Below are 17,288 nucleotides of genomic sequence, written 5' to 3'. Positions count from 1 at the left end.
GCCGAAGAGGCTGAAATGCCAGAAACCGGTCCCCGGTAGCTTGTCTCCTTTCTGGTGAAGAATTGGCTTGGTAGTTTGGTCTGCCCTGTTCCCATGATGCACTGGGCCAGGGACAGACTAATTTGCATATAGCCAGGTTCTGAGCTGGGATGGGGCAGTGAGATAAATAACGGTGATGGATCAAGCCCTGATCTTTGGACTGGGTAAGAGTGGTCTGCTTCATTCAGACACTCTGTTCATCACCACCCCCTTTTCTGTATCGTTTTTGGCCACTATAGGTGTGGCAGGGTATACTCAGACATGAGTCCCTTTCTCACTGCTCCATCAGGATTCAAGCAAGCCGGGCCGAAGAGGCTGAAATGCCAGAAACCGGTCCCCGGTAGCTTGTCTCCTTTCTGGTGAAGAATTGGCTTGGTAGTTTGGTCTGCCCTGTTCCCATGATGCACTGGGCCAGGGACAGACTAATTTGCATATAGCCAGGTTCTGAGCTGGGATGGGGCAGTGAGATAAATAACGGTGATGGATCAAGCCCCGATCTTTGGACTGGGTAAGAGTGGTCTGCTTAATTCAGACACTCTGTTCATCACCACCCCCTTTTCTGTATCGTTTTTGGCCACTATAGGTGTGGCAGGGTATACTCAGACATGAGTCCCTTTCTCACTGCTCCATCAGGATTCAAGCAAGCCGGGCCGAAGAGGCTGAAATGCCAGAAACCGGTCCCCGGTAGCTTGTCTCCTTTCTGGTGAAGAATTGGCTTGGTAGTTTGGTCTGCCCTGTTCCCATGATGCACTGGGCCAGGGACAGACTAATTTGCATATAGCCAGGTTCTGAGCTGGGATGGGGCAGTGAGATAAATAACGGTGATGGATCAAGCCCTGATCTTTGGACTGGGTAAGAGTGGTCTGCTTAATTCAGACACTCTGTTCATCACCACCCCCTTTTCTGTATCGTTTTTGGCCACTATAGGTGTGGCAGGGTATACTCAGACATGAGTCCCTTTCTCACTGCTCCATCAGGATTCAAGCAAGCCGGGCCGAAGAGGCTGAAATGCCAGAAACCGGTCCCCGGTAGCTTGTCTCCTTTCTGGTGAAGAATTGGCTTGGTAGTTTGGTCTGCCCTGTTCCCATGATGCACTGGGCCAGGGACAGACTAATTTGCATATAGCCAGGTTCTGAGCTGGGATGGGGCAGTGAGATAAATAACGGTGATGGATCAAGCCCTGATCTTTGGACTGGGTAAGAGTGGTCTGCTTCATTCAGACACTCTGTTCATCACCACCCCCTTTTCTGTATCGTTTTTGGCCACTATAGGTGTGGCAGGGTATACTCAGACATGAGTCCCTTTCTCACTGCTCCATCAGGATTCAAGCAAGCCGGGCCGAAGAGGCTGAAATGCCAGAAACCGGTCCCCGGTAGCTTGTCTCCTTTCTGGTGAAGAATTGGCTTGGTAGTTTGGTCTGCCCTGTTCCCATGATGCACTGGGCCAGGGACAGACTAATTTGCATATAGCCAGGTTCTGAGCTGGGATGGGGCAGTGAGATAAATAACGGTGATGGATCAAGCCCTGATCTTTGGACTGGGTAAGAGTGGTCTGCTTAATTCAGACACTCTGTTCATCACCACCCCCTTTTCTGTATCGTTTTTGGCCACTATAGGTGTGGCAGGGTATACTCAGACATGAGTCCCTTTGTCACTGCTCCATCAGGATTCAAGCAAGCCGGGCCGAAGAGGCTGAAATGCCAGAAACCGGTCCCCGGTAGCTTGTCTCCTTTCTGGTGAAGAATTGGCTTGGTAGTTTGGTCTGCCCTGTTCCCATGATGCACTGGGCCAGGGACAGACTAATTTGCATATAGCCAGGTTCTGAGCTGGGATGGGGCAGTGAGATAAATAACGGTGATGGATCAAGCCCTGATCTTTGGACTGGGTAAGAGTGGTCTGCTTAATTCAGACACTCTGTTCATCACCACCCCCTTTTCTGTATCGTTTTTGGCCACTATAGGTGTGGCAGGGTATACTCAGACATGAGTCCCTTTCTCACTGCTCCATCAGGATTCAAGCAAGCCGGGCCGAAGAGGCTGAAATGCCAGAAACCGGTCCCCGGTAGCTTGTCTCCTTTCTGGTGAAGAATTGGCTTGGTAGTTTGGTCTGCCCTGTTCCCATGATGCACTGGGCCAGGGACAGACTAATTTGCATATAGCCAGGTTCTGAGCTGGGATGGGGCAGTGAGATAAATAACGGTGATGGATCAAGCCCTGATCTTTGGACTGGGTAAGAGTGGTCTGCTTAATTCAGACACTCTGTTCATCACCACCCCCTTTTCTGTATCGTTTTTGGCCACTATAGGTGTGGCAGGGTATACTCAGACATGAGTCCCTTTCTCACTGCTCCATCAGGATTCAAGCAAGCCGGGCCGAAGAGGCTGAAATGCCAGAAACCGGTCCCCGGTAGCTTGTCTCCTTTCTGGTGAAGAATTGGCTTGGTAGTTTGGTCTGCCCTGTTCCCATGATGCACTGGGCCAGGGACAGACTAATTTGCATATAGCCAGGTTCTGAGCTGGGATGGGGCAGTGAGATAAATAACGGTGATGGATCAAGCCCTGATCTTTGGACTGGGTAAGAGTGGTCTGCTTAATTCAGACACTCTGTTCATCACCACCCCCTTTTCTGTATCGGTCAAATTGAGAAAGTAGAACCCTCTACTAGTGAAGAAATATATGAACATTATAGTGTTCATCCTTTGCATTCCAAGGAAGTCATGGGGAATGCTATTGAGTTGTTTCAAATGAAACAAGCCAAAGGGAGTCCCATTAGTGTTTGGGAGGAAAGTGTGGAAGCTCGGTGTTTCCCACAGCTTTTTCCAACAGGTCAGGGAGGAAGATATGATGAGCGACCTCATCAAATTCCTGCTTCTGAATACCGGACTTTGCGATTGTATGCAGGAGATGCTAGGTTTCGACAATGCATTCCTTATTTGTTTCATCTCCTGTTTGAAAGCGATCTGTCTGGACTGTCATATGCAGTGAACCACATCTTGAAAAGTGGTATACACATGCAAAACATCTCGGCAAGTGACTTTATGGATAAAGTCAATGTCCAAGACAGTATTTTGGATTCTCACCTGATTAATCTCATGGCGTGTCAGCGTGGTACTAATGAGTACTGGTACCGTCGTCATGGTGATTTAAAATGTATGCTGAGGAACTTAGGTACTCCCACATGGTTCCTCACTCTGAGCTGTGCCGAGTATGGCTGGGAAGACTTACTTGAATTTCTACGAGAGGCAAATGCTAACGTAGATAACATCGAATTCAAGACACCCGGAGAACTGTGCTCTTTGGATCCAGTCAATGTATGTAGGTACTTCAATCATAGATTTGAAGCTATGATGTCTTTCATCATGAATAAGAAGAATCCACCTCTTGGAGAGGTGTTGGATTTCTTCTGGAGAAAGGAGTACCAAGCAAGAGGTGCTCCTCATATACATATGTTGCTGTGGATCAAGGATGCACCTAAATTTGGAACGGATCCAGAAGACTCAGTGATGAGTTTCATCCAACAGTATTCTACGTGTGCTGTTCCAAACGCAAAGGAGAAGAAAAGCCTAAAAGAAAAAGTTCTGCGTTTCCAAAGCCATCGATGTGGAAAGTACTGCCGTCGTAAATTCCGAAACAAGGACAAGTTCTACACCAAATGTCGTTTTGGCTTTCCACGACCGGTGATTTGTAAAGGAAGAGTAAACAGTTTGATGTCTTCGCTGCGACACAATGTCATGAAGAAATCACCTAAAAACACATACAATTTGAAGAGGAACGAAGAGTCTAAGTACATCAATGACTACAACCCGGTGATTTTGTCCATGTGGAATGCTAACATGGATATACAGTTTGTGGCTGATAATTGTATGGCTGTGGCTCGGTATGTGACGTCTTACATCACCAAAAAAGAGAAGACAGAATTGAAGGATATGTGGGAGGACATTTCCCATGAAAAGAGCCTCAGCAAGAAGTTGTACAGTTTCAGTCTGAAGATGTTGTCGCATCGAGAAATCGGAGCGTACGAATGTTCTGACGGGTTGTCTTCAGCAAGTCTCTATGCCAAGTCCAGGAGTATCGTTAGGGCGAGTCTTGGTCTTGCTGCAACGCGTAATCGAGTTCTCAAACCTGTCCGGGAAATTGAGTATTTGGCGGAAAAGGAGCCAAACAGTACCGACATTTTGAAGACCAACATGTTGGATACATATTATCCAAATCGAAGCATTCACCTTGAGAATGTTTGTCTGTATGAGGTTCTTCAAAATTACATATTCAAGAGGAACATCAAAGAAGATACTGAGAAAGGAGTGTATGCTGTAATAGGAAGTGAGGGATGTCTGGTCAAGCAAAGAAAATGCCACTTGGTAAACCATCGAAAATTGAGTGGCGAATCTCCTGAAAAAAAGGAGTTTTTCTATTTAGCACTTTTGCAACTTTTCAAGCCTTGGCGTGCAGAAGAGGAACTGCTTGGAGATTTTCTCTGTTACGAAGACTCTTTCAATGCCGCCAAGGAGACCATAGAATGTCCTGCTTTTCCCAAATATGTAGAAATGTTGAATGCGGAAATTGAGCAGGAAGCAACGATTGCAGCCGAGATTGCCAGAGACAGTTCTCAGGACAGTCAGAGTTCTGCTTCATTGAGTCAGGATCCACTAGGAGGACCTGTTATCGAAAATGAAGCTGCCACTGCTATGAATGAAGTGGAAAGAGCCATGGCACATGCTCAGGAGGATGCGGTTAACTTAGAAGAGTTGGAAAGACAACTCAACGTTGAGCAGAGGAAAATATATGACGAGTTACCATGCAAATTGATCATGGATTAAGTCATGATAAGAAAGAGTGCTCATGTACGTCGTTGAAGCCTGTCCGACTGTACGTGAGTGGAGAAGCGGGAACTGGAAAAAGTTTCCTCATTAAAGCAATTTCATGCTATTTGCAGGAAAGGACAGAGTCATCGCTGTCTTGTGTTGTCACTGCTCCAACTGGACTGGCAGCACATAATATTAAAGGGATTACTTTACATCGTTTACTGATGCTGCCAGTGGAGCATGACAACAAATTACAATATCACAAGCTATCTGGAGATGCTTGTTTTGAAGTTTCAAGAATCTTGAGAAAAATGAAACTTCTTATCATTGACGAAGTAAGCATGGTTTCCAATGTCATGCTTGCCTTTGTGCATTTGAGAATGCAAGAAGTTCTCAAAACAGAGTATGATGTGTTATTTGGTGGCAAACACATCATTGTTTTTGGAGATCTTCTGCAGCTGACACCAGTGAAAGGGCAACCTGTGTTCAAAATGCTCACGCATGAAGATACCAGGAAGTGCCTAGGCAGCATTGGCAACGTCAATATATGGTTAAACTTCAATTATGCTGAACTGCATGAAAATATGCGTCAGGCGAAGGATGAAGTTTACAAGACTATTCTACAAGATGTTAGAATTGGAAAAGTGACCGAGCATGGGAAAGAAGCTTTACATGCACGATTACTGTCAAATTTATATCCAGAACAAGATGTTGTGCCTGAGAATATTTTTCAGAAAATTACTGAGAAGAAATCTGGAATATGTTTGATGCCAACTCTTGCAGAATGTGCCAAATTTAACAACAAAATGTTGCATTTAGAATAGCAAGAGATTGTGAAACTGGAAGCTATTGACAGAGTAGAGCATATGGGATCAACAATTATTTTGTCTGAGAATCTGAAAACAAAATTGGATTCATTAGAGAAGAGTATATCTAAAACTGCAGGTTTTGAAAAGACTCTGAATGTGTGCTTGAACTGCCGTATAATTTTAAGAAGGAATTTACATGTTGAAAGAGGTCTGGTAAATGGATCAATGGGTAATGTTGTTGATTTTGTGAAATACAGAAATAGAGATGGAATTGAATTTTTAAAAATTAAATTTGATGGCATTGAGGAAGTACAGCTAATTGCTCGTTGTTCTGCTAGATTTTTGCTTGTAAAAGACTTATATGTTCGCCGTAAGCAGTTTCCTGTTTGCTTGGCATATGCGGTGACAATCCATAAATCGCAAGGTTTAAGTGTAGACAGTGCATTGGTGAATATTGGCAGTTCTGTGTTCAAGGAGGGTATGGCATATGTGGCATTGTCACAAGTTAGAACTTTATCGGGATTGTACTTGATTGAGTGTGATGTCACAAACATTTGTGCTGATCTAGATTGTGTTAAGGAATACAATAGGTTAAGAAGAGAGTATGCGCCACATTTGCCTCAGTATCCTTTGTTTGAGAAACGTGTGGTAGGCCGGAAACGAAGAAATGTGACCAATACTGGGGAGGTTGTAGCAAAAAGACGAAAAGTCGATGAACCTAAAATTACAAGCAGAAACAAAAAGGATTCTGTTGAAGATGTTGTTGGTTTTCAATTTGAAAACAGTTCTGGTGTCAACTGCTATGCTAATGTAGTGGTTAATGTTTTGTTTTCTCTAGAAAATGTAAAAGAAGAGATTGTGGTCAATTCTGATCAAAGATTTTGCAGTTTGTTAAATTCTGTGTTAGAGAAATGTAGCACTGATAGAAGAAACATAGAAAGTGTGTCTGAAATTCGAAATCTGTTAGACAGATGTTCAGGCCAAACACAATTCTCTCAAAATATTCAGCAAGATTGTCAGGAGTTTTTAATGTATATGCTTGATGTATTACATGCTGAAGGTGTAGATGTAGATCAGCTGTTTGGGCTTTCTTATCAATGGCAGCATGACTGCGAGAACTGTATGGTATCAAGTACTACTAGTGTAGACTCAGAAAGATTTATATATTTAACTTTGCCAGACAGTAAATCAGTCTCCTTTAATAAGCTAGTAAAAGCAGCTGATCACAACATGGAGTGTAGCCAATGTAAATCTGAAATGATGTCCACATTATTTATACGAACATATGGCCAGTATGTCATTTTAATGTTCCAACGATGTAGGCCTGATGGAACAAAATTGACAACTTTAATTAAAAATTTTGTAGCTTCGCAGTTGTCAATATCAGGAAGGACTTTTGTAACTGCAGCAATTATATATCATGACGGCCCTTCAATAACATCAGGACATTACACAGCTTATTTAAAGTCTAGAAATGGCTGGTCATTCTGCAATGATTCTGTTTTAATTTTCAAAAAAAAATTGCCGTATGACCTTAAAAACTCTTACCTGGTGTTTTTAAAACCAAAATTTTAGGGAAATAATCTCGGGATGTGCTCTGTGGAATTTCAAGAAGTTCTAATGGCTCCTACACAATTTGGCCTTGAGGATAAGTGTAGTTCAGAGACATAACTTCTAACCATAGGACTGGACGTCATGGAGAAATACGTGCACTTTGAATGAGTTCAGAAAAACTGTTTCTTTTTATAAGCTAATTGAAGCAGCCAATCAAAACATGGAGTAGAGGGAATGTAAGTCTGCAATGCTGTCTACTGTTTTACATTGCTTTGTGATTAAAAGTGATGTAGAGAATTAAATAATTGTAGTAGTCATAGAGGTAGTGTAAGTCTGCTTCATAGTAAGCAGTATCAGTGTCATAGGAAATGTAGAACATGACTGAGCAAGAAGGGGAAGATATTACTATTCCAGGATTGTGAAAATGATCTTCAACATTTTAATTCTGAAAGTTGCGGAAATGCCAAATGACGGGATTGGCTTACAAGAAATCCAAGAGTTATAAATGGCTCTGACCAGATTTGGCCTTGTGGAAACTTGTGGTAGAGAGCAAGAAGTCATTTATTGCATGTAACGTGTTTTTAAAAACGATGGAGATTTTCTTTCAGAAAGTGGCGGGCTGAAAGTAATAACAGCACAAAAGAGTGTAAGCTGTTCATAGGACATCCTTGGACGTCATGGAAAGTAAGTTAACTTTAAGGAGTTCTGAATTTTGATTTCTTATGTTGTATGGGTTTTTTAAACACAATCATTTTGATTGTGTTTTTTTTTCCCCGCTGTTATATGATGAATACCTTCAAGTCACTGTTTTTAGTGAATTTTGATACATTCTGAGAACAGCAAAAATAAACCATTTAACATGTATAATTAATTCTGTACTGTTTGCATTTATGATGTATATGTAGAACTGTGTAGGAGGCATGGAGAAGGTGAGGCTTCTGTAAGTGTCAAAGTTGTTGCATGCAGTGCTGCACTTCTGCGTATTCTTTCATATGCTAGACTACATCTGCACAATGAGATACCTAAGCAAAGGAAACACAAGTGATGTGATTGTGAAATGAGCAAAATAAATTGCACGTATTTCAATTACATCACCTGTGTTTCCTATCATTACGAATCACATTGTGCAGATCAAGTTTAGGTCTGTCCAGGGAAACATAGGAGGTTTGGACTTTGTTGAAGAGTGCAGTGGACATGACTCACTTCATTGGTAGACCTTCACATGTATTATCTCCTCTGTACTCTTCAACAAGTGTAAATCTCATCTGCAACCCTGAGTAGGCCTCACCTCAAACAAACCTCTGGATAGTAGACATCTTATTGGCATCCTGAAGCAATTATTTAAAATTTTAGTGTCTTGCGACACTTTTCTGAAACAACAGCAATGCAAAAGATGCACCATGTTTTAAGATAGGCCTCACTTCATCTGCCTCAAGATACTGTTAGTTTAAAATGTATATCTTTAGGACTGTGTAGGGGGCCTGGAGAAGCAGAAGCTTCTGTAAGTGTCAAAGTTGTTGAAAAACTGTTTGTCCTTCAATCTTTTCCCTTGTCTTTTCTAATTTTTAAATACATGTTTTAATATTTTTCAAATGTTTGTTCTCTCTTTCACAGATTGAAAGTATAAAAACAAAAAGTGAGTAATTTAACGGCAATTATAAGGTAAATATTTTGTACTGTTTTCGTTACATTTCTATCACATTTAACTACTATTAGTTCCACTGCTTCATTTCTTTAACCCTCAGTTTCCTGCCTTTGCTACTTCCCTCATTCCTTTCTCTATTACCTACTTACTCAACTCCTTCCACTCTTTTTCTCAGTCCCTCTCTTCTCATAGTTCCTCACTCTTGTTTACTCACTCCGTCTCTATTACTCTTAGTGTCTTTGACTGATCACTCTATCACTACTTGTTCATAATGCTTTCTCTGTGTAGTTGAAGCACACTAAGGGGAATATTATGAACACAGCCAATAAAATTATTGCTCTTTTTATTGGCAGAAAACTGGTGCAAAAGTGGTTTTAGCGGCAGTTTTCTGCCACAAAAGCAGCTTTAGCGACACATTTCTGCCAATAAAAGCTGCAAAACTTTTATTGCCTATGTTGATGATATGGCTCTATGTTACTTACATTTCTTTGCTGTTTCAATTAATCTTTTCTGTTATTTTTTGTTTTCTGTTTTCTATTTTTTCTCTCTGTTATTCCTCATGTTTTAATCTTATTTTGAACATTCACTCACATTCTCCAAGAAACTCTTCTTTGTTAATGTTATACTCTCTTTTTTTTTCTTTCACTTCGTTATCTATTTTGTTTTTCACAATTATACCCTCTTCTGTCTTTTCTTCGGTAAATAGATCTATTAAACAGTATCTCTTCTTTACTCCCTATAGCTGTCTTTCTTTTAACATCACTCTCTGTTTACTTTCCTTATACTTACACTTTTTTATTTTTTTTATTTTTTTTGGTTAGCTCCCGGTCCGCGTACCGGGAAGCTAACCCGGGAGCGAACCAAAAGAAATAGAGCTTGCCAGAGTGCTAAACATTCTAGCAATTTTTTTTGATAGGGAAGGTAGTTCTGAAAAGAACTTTTTTTTATATATTTTTGTTGTTTTATATATTTTTTTTTTTTTTGAACATTTTTGTTTTTTTTGTATTTTTTGAACGATTTTATATTTTTTTTGGTTTTTTTTGGGGGGGGGAAACAACAAAAAACAGGCGTTGAAAAGGGCTCAACAGGAGCAAAAAAAAATTACTGGGGGCGGTTAGGGCAATCATGGTGTTCATACGCCAGGTTGAGTGCATTGATGCTCATGTTGCCACAAGCTAATAATGCACGACAGTGCATACATAAGTGAATCATGTGCCCAAAATTTTCTTGAATATTTGGCACAGTTTCCCGTGCCTCTTCTGGTGTTAGAGAAATCGGTATTGTTGGTCTGGCCACAGGAGTTGGTCTTGGATTGTCCTGCATATCCCTTATTTCCGCCCGGCTGTAATTTAGTGGATGCTTCCTTGTCATGTGCCTGTGCATTGTGTGATTTCCATAGCTATATTTTTTGTCCGTCCCTCTGGACAATTGTTCTTTGCATATGAGGCAGGTGACATACCTCGCATTGACTTTTTTTTGGCCACGAGGGATCGAATAAAATTGCCAGATGAAACTGGCTTTCTTTCTGGAAACCCGGGGCACCTCTTCTAAGAACTGTGGTTCTTCTCCCTCCTCATCCATTTCTTCATCTTCCTCCTCAGTGTTGGTAATGACCTGGGGAGGTGGTCCTCTCTTCCCATGAGGAGGTGGTGGTGGTGGTGGGGGTCCACCAGCTGAAGCTACCAATGAAGCCATTTTCCAACAAGCAAAATAGGTCTTCCTCTCACAATGATGAAAGTCAGAGTGAGGAAAGAAGGAGGGGTTTTCATCATTTGGGAAAAACAATACTTCTCAACCAATGAAAAGTGTTATTTTTAGGTCACCTGACCTAGCCTTACATCATTATGAAACCAAACCTCTCACGCTCATGTTACGCGCTGCGGAACGCGCCCCGGTTAGCTTCCGGGTCGCTAAGCTTCGCGCCTCGGTCCGCGCCCCGGGACACTTCCGGGTGCGCTAACGCGGTATGTCACAAGACGCATTACGCGGCAACGCGATACGTCGCGCTTTCGCGACGCGCCACGGATCGCTTCCGGGGAGCTGCGTTTCGCGCCTCGGTCCGCGCCCCGGGGCACTTCCGGGTGCGCTAACGCAGTACATCATAAGACGCATTACGCGGCAACGCGATACCGTCATTATGTTGATTTCTTACCGGTTCGCGGACCGGGTCGCGGCATCAAATTGAGCTAACGGGAAGCTTCCCGGTTCGCGGACCGGGAGCGAAACAAAAAAAATATTTAAAAAAAATTATTAATAAACATATAAAATATATTTTTGTATTTAAAGAAGAATACATTTTACAGCTATAGATATTAGCTTTTAAAAAACCAATGAAATTCACTGAAAAAACCATAGGTTATAGACCATATATAGTTATGAATTTGCATTTACAAAACCTTGAAAATTCACTGAAAAAACCATAGGTTATACACCATATATAGTTAGGAATTAGCATTTAAAAACCTTATTTTACTCACACAAAACCATTGAAATTCCATATATAGTTAGTTGTACTAACTATATATCACGCACCCGCAATCCACTGCTGATCATGTCACATATTACATCATTCATGACATGGTCAGTGACATCACTGATGACATCACTGATGACATCTCAAATGACATCACTGATGACATCACTGATGACAACATCCAGTGACTGTATTTTTCTGTAAAGTTAAAATATGTCTTACATATTTAAGAATGAGTGGATGTATAAGTGTCTGGATGAAGGATTTAGTAGGTGCATGACTGACTGTATGAGTGAGTGATTAAATGTGTCTCACTGAGTGCATATATATATTCACTGAAAAAACCATAGGTTATAGACCATATATAGTTAGGAATTAGCATTTACAAAACCTTGAAAATTCACTGAAAAAACCATAGGTTATAGACCATATATAGTTAGGAATTAGCATTTAAAAAACCTTTTTTTACTCACACAAAACCATTGAAATTCCATATATAGTTAGTAGTACTAACTATATATCGCGCACCCGCAATCCACTGCTGATCATGTCACATATTACATCATTCATGACATGGTCAGTGACATCACTGATGACATCACTGATGACATCTCAAATGACATCACTGATGACATCACTGAAAAAAACCATCCAGTAATTTTATGTTTCTGTAAAGTTTAAATATGTCTTACATATTGAAGAATGAGTGGATGTATAAGTGTCTGGATGAAGGATTTAGTAGGTGCATGACTGACTGTATGAGTGAGTGATTAAATATGTCTCACTGAGTGCATGGGTTAGTGACTAAACTGTCTTAATTTGTGCATCATTATGTCTGTTGTTCTGTAAACTGCTGCATGTGTTGATCAGTAGCTATATGAGTAACTATATGGGTTATTGATTGATTGCCCAAGTATTTGTATGGGAGACTGAGTGTGTGTGTGGCTGGCTGGGAGGTGTGTGACTCTGTGCAGATCAATGTGTACTTGTATCAGTGATTGTATAAGAGAGTAAGTATGTGTCTAGTATATGTTTGAAAATGTAAGGTGTTCTATGTTTAACTGTAAAGATGAGAAAATGGAAGTGTGATTGATTCTTTACAGGACTGACTAGGTGTGTGAGTAACTCCATGGATGAGTGGCAGAGTGTGAGTGTCTGTATAGATGTATGAGTGCATATGATAGTGTTGTAAAGATGAGTGATTGTATGTATGAATGATTGTATGGGTGAATGAGTGAATGTGTGTGTAGACGTAGGAATTAGTGAGTGCGTATGTAGTAACTAGTATTGGTGTGTCAAAGGTTTCAAAAATTATACTCTGTATTTAACACTGGGTGTAACAGAGGTTATATTAAAGTGTGAGGAGATGCATTGTATTGTCACATGAATGATATCATCAGTGATGTGATCATTGATGTCAAATGAGATGTCATCAGTGATGTCATCAGTGATGTCATTTGAGATGTCATCAGTGATGTCATCAGTGATGTCATTTGAGATGTCATCAGTGATGTCATCAGTGATGTCACTGACCATGTCATGAATGATGTAATATGTGACATGATCAGCAGTGGATTGCGGGTGCGCGATATATAGTTAGTACTACTAACTATATATGGAATTTCAATGGTTTTGTGTGAGTAAAAAAAGGTTTTTTAAATGCTAATTCCTAACTATATATGGTCTATAACCTATGGTTTTTTCAGTGAATTTCAATGGTTTTTTAATAGCAAATATCATAAGCTGTCGAATGTCAAGTACGTGGTAAGAAAAAACATTTTCGTGTTTATGCACACTGATCTGCTTTGAATGCTGCCCCCCCTCATTTTTATTAGGAGTACTCTCTCTTTGCAGATAGTGAAGGGTAGTTAACGCAGGCCTTTGCCCCCGTTGTAATCCGTCGTGCCTGCTTCTCTCTCCATTTGATTGATTGTTATCCAAGCATTTACTGTTTTAGAATTGGTTCTCTTTGGTTCATTCTCTATTTACAAACAAGCACAGAGTCGCAATACTCTGTTTAGTCTTTGCAGATAGCGAAAAATCGTGTAAAAAAACAAAAGGAATCGAGCAAAATCAGTAGGCCACTAATGGGATCTCTTTTTGACCTCGCTAAAATAGAAACATTAGGAACAACCCCTCATGAGAAATACGAAACTAGTGAGATGAACTGAACTCCACACCATGATGTATGCAAGACAGCTCGGCTCCGCCACCCACCCCGCCCAAAATAACGATAAACTCTATGCAAATATTACAAATATACACAACACACCAGCAAAGTAACAGGGTAAAACATTTTATTAAATAACTATTTACATAACTATTTCGTTTCGTTTCAAAAACTTTATTCGATTCAGAAAAAAGAATCATAAAAGTCAAACAATTGCATTTACAAACATAGTTTGAAATTCATTTAAAAACAATTTTAAAATTATAACACTAAACTAAACTAATAAAATACATTAATTAAATATAATCACAGTTGTAACCCATAACTTTTTCAATCAAATTAGGTTAATTCATAAGTTCTTCATACCAGGGTATACATTAAAGGACAGGGAAAGAAAATCATGAAACAACAATATACATGAGCAAAGAAACAAGTTCTAGGAGCCGGAATTAACCATACCGTTTTCTAATCAAGAGTGACACTCGTATGAAATTTAACATTGCACAACAGACACCAGATGAAGACAAAGATAACAGATGGTCATAACCCTCTTTATAGTGACATGGTTGCTTTTCCTTAAGGATCGGCTTAATAAACCTAATTCTCGGATCCTTATATAGGGAACAGAAAAGAACAACATGCATCGTGCTTTGTCTATCTTTGTTGTTACAGGGACAGGGGGGCAGTCTCTCACACCAGCCCCCCTGTTTAGGAAACGCAAAAAGAAAATGCAAGATGTGTAACCTAAACCTTGTCAAATAGAATCGCCATTGCACATGATTTGTAAAGGTTAAATAAAACTGGTGCTGTAAAGTAACCTTAGGAACGTGAGGGCTGACCGAAGAGTGCACAAGTGAGGATTTCCAATAACTTGATTTGATAACAGCTTTAATATCTCCCTGAATATTTTCGGGGTTGTCAAAAATGTCACCCAGACCTATTTTATGGAGTATTTCGTTAACATAAGATAGCCATGGGATCTGTTTCATGTTTGCCAATTTTAAACAGTCCCGGAGGATATCTCTAGAAAGCTGTAAATCCTCTGATAACCATATTTTACCCCATAATAATAAGGGGGAGAGGCAAATGGTATCACTCACGTAACTCAGACCTATCTCATCATGGGCAAATCTATTTGAGGAACTTGATGGAATAGCCAATACACGCTTTAAAAATTTGTTCTCCATGGTTTGTATCGTGTCAGGGCTTTCAGTCCCCCAAACCCCTGCCCCATAGGTAGCTACCGACAAACATTTTGCTTTGTACAGGGTTTTTAGATGTGTAACAGGTTTTTGACCTAGTTTGCCACAGAAACGAAACAGACCTTCAATAGAACGACTGGCACTCTGGACTCGAGTCTTCATTAACGGGGCCCAGCTTAATTTGTTATTGAAAAGGTTTCCCAGATAGTTAAAATTTTCAACCTTTTCGATGGTGGAGTTATTTACTACAAACTTTCTGGTTTTGATACCCTTTGGACCACAGACCATAGCAAAAGATTTGGTGAAGTTTACCTTCAGGTCTAGGTCCAACATGAAGTTGTGGAAGGCATCAAGACAATGCTGCATGCTGTTTCCTGTGAGTGTCATTAGTACCGTATCATCGGCATAAGAAAGCATTGGTATGCTCCTGCCGTTGACCTTTGGAAAATCATGGCAGTGGTCCAACAAGTATTTTTCCAGCCCATTGGTGTACACTAGAAACAAAAAGGGGGCTAATATGCATCCTTGGCGGACGCCCTCAGTTGAGGGAATGGACTTAGTTTTCTCTCCCCCTGGCCCGAACCTTATGGCTACAGTGGTTGATTCATGGAGTCTACGGAGCAGGATGACCAAGGGTTCCTCGAAACCCATAACCTCCATCATTTGCCACAGCTTGCTCCGACACACAGTGTCAAATGCACTTGAGAGATCCATGAAGGCAAGATAGATGGAAGAATTCCTTGCCTTCATGTATTTCCCTATGATCAGAGCCAGGTTCAGGCACTGTTCGACGGTACCTTTGCCTTTTCTGAACCCATATTGGGAATTTACAATGAGGCCCACCGAATCTGCCCATGTTTCCAGTCTGGCTAAGATAATCCTACCCAGTATCTTACACGATGCGTCAATTAATGAGATTGGGCGATAGCATCGAGGATCAGATCTATCGCCCTTCTTGAAAATTGGCACAACTACTGCCTCCTTCCATGATGTCGGAATACGGCTAATAACAACTGCTCTAAATACATTTAACAAAAGAGGGGCCCAAACCTTAACATTGTGCTTAAAAAAGTCCAGAGGCACTAGATCAGGGCCAGGTGCTTTTAATGGTATGCCTTTCGACAGGGCATCCTCCACTTCTTGCAGGGTGAGCGATAAGCTCAAGGACAAAGAAGATTGAGAGACCACCAATTCCCTAGGATCTCCTAGTAATGGTTCATTAAGTAAGATTCCATGTGGGTTAAAAATATCCCCAAAATGTGATTCCCATGTTTCACACGCGATCTGCATCACAATATTGTCCTTGCCATTACTTATAAAAAGGGGGCGATTAATAACTTCCCAAAAAAGCCTGCTGTCCTTCAATTCCGAGGCCTTTTCTAGATCTTCCCAGGCTAGGTTTTTTAAGTCCAGCTTCCTTATTCTTATGGCTTCTTTATAGGCCAGTCTAGATGCTCTAACCAAATCTATATCCCTAGGTTTCTGTTTTAATGCCACTTTCAGGGATCTATGTGTTGCCGAGCATGCAGCATCAAACCATCTGGGCCCTAACCTTTTATTTTTCCCAATTGGTTTTATGAGACGTTCGGCTACGTGCCCGCATAATGATTCAAAATTCCCTATAACCTTTTCGGGGTTAGCTGTAGGTGATAGACATGCCTCATATTCGGAGCTATATCCATTTAGGATCTCAGCCTCAAGACCTGCTGCGTCTATTTTACCCCATTTAAGAGTGATTCCTTGGTTCCTGTTATACTTTATAGATTGTTCCCAAACAGGATGTTTGGGTTTAACAGGACAAAGCAGGGATAGGATTAAAGGGTTATGGTCACTGGCAGCATTAGCGGTTACTTCCAATTTATCAACATAGTGAAAATACCCACTGGAAATAATTGCAAAGTCGATAAAACTCATCATACCTCTACTTCCCTGAAAAGTTGGTATCGGAGCCGAATTTAGACCAACCCAGGGTTCCACTATACATAAGTCATTTAAGATAATGATGTTATTTAAAGCGTCCCCCTGGGGTGTATGGTTGAAGTGTGTCAGGGGATGGTCATGGGAATCTCTCAAACCACACAACTTCGAGTCCCCATGGGTGCATAACGAGCAGTTGAAGTCTCCCACCCAGATGACAAAGAGTAGGGGTTGCTCGTAACGTGCCCTGGCTATGGCCTCCTCCAACTTCGACATTACAGTTGTCTCATTATTAACAAAGATGTTGTAATACCAATTAATCAGTAACAATGGTTCAGGAAACAAGTTGACCAACATTAGCACTTGAAACCATGGGGTGTCAGCTATCTTAGAGATTGCAAGTTTACATAGTTTTAACGAAGTTGCTGTCATTAGACCACCCTTTGTCCTACCCGCTTGTGAAGGTACCGCTAGGGTGTTAAAGGCTTGGAAGCCCTCAATGTTCTGAGTGGATCGACTCCATGTTTCCTGGAGGCACAAAATGTCACAAACACCCACAAAGTCTAACCATGCCTCATCCTCCAGTCTTGAGGCAAGCCCAGCAATGTTCCAGGAAATTAGGCACAACCTTAGTTCACTTTGGTTCTTTCTGGCTGGTTCAAGTGATACTTCCAGATTTT

This window comes from Lissotriton helveticus, chromosome 6 (assembly GCF_964261635.1).
Source record: "Lissotriton helveticus chromosome 6, aLisHel1.1, whole genome shotgun sequence".
NCBI lineage: Eukaryota > Metazoa > Chordata > Amphibia > Caudata > Salamandridae > Lissotriton > Lissotriton helveticus.
This window is presented reverse-complemented; position numbering follows the sequence as displayed.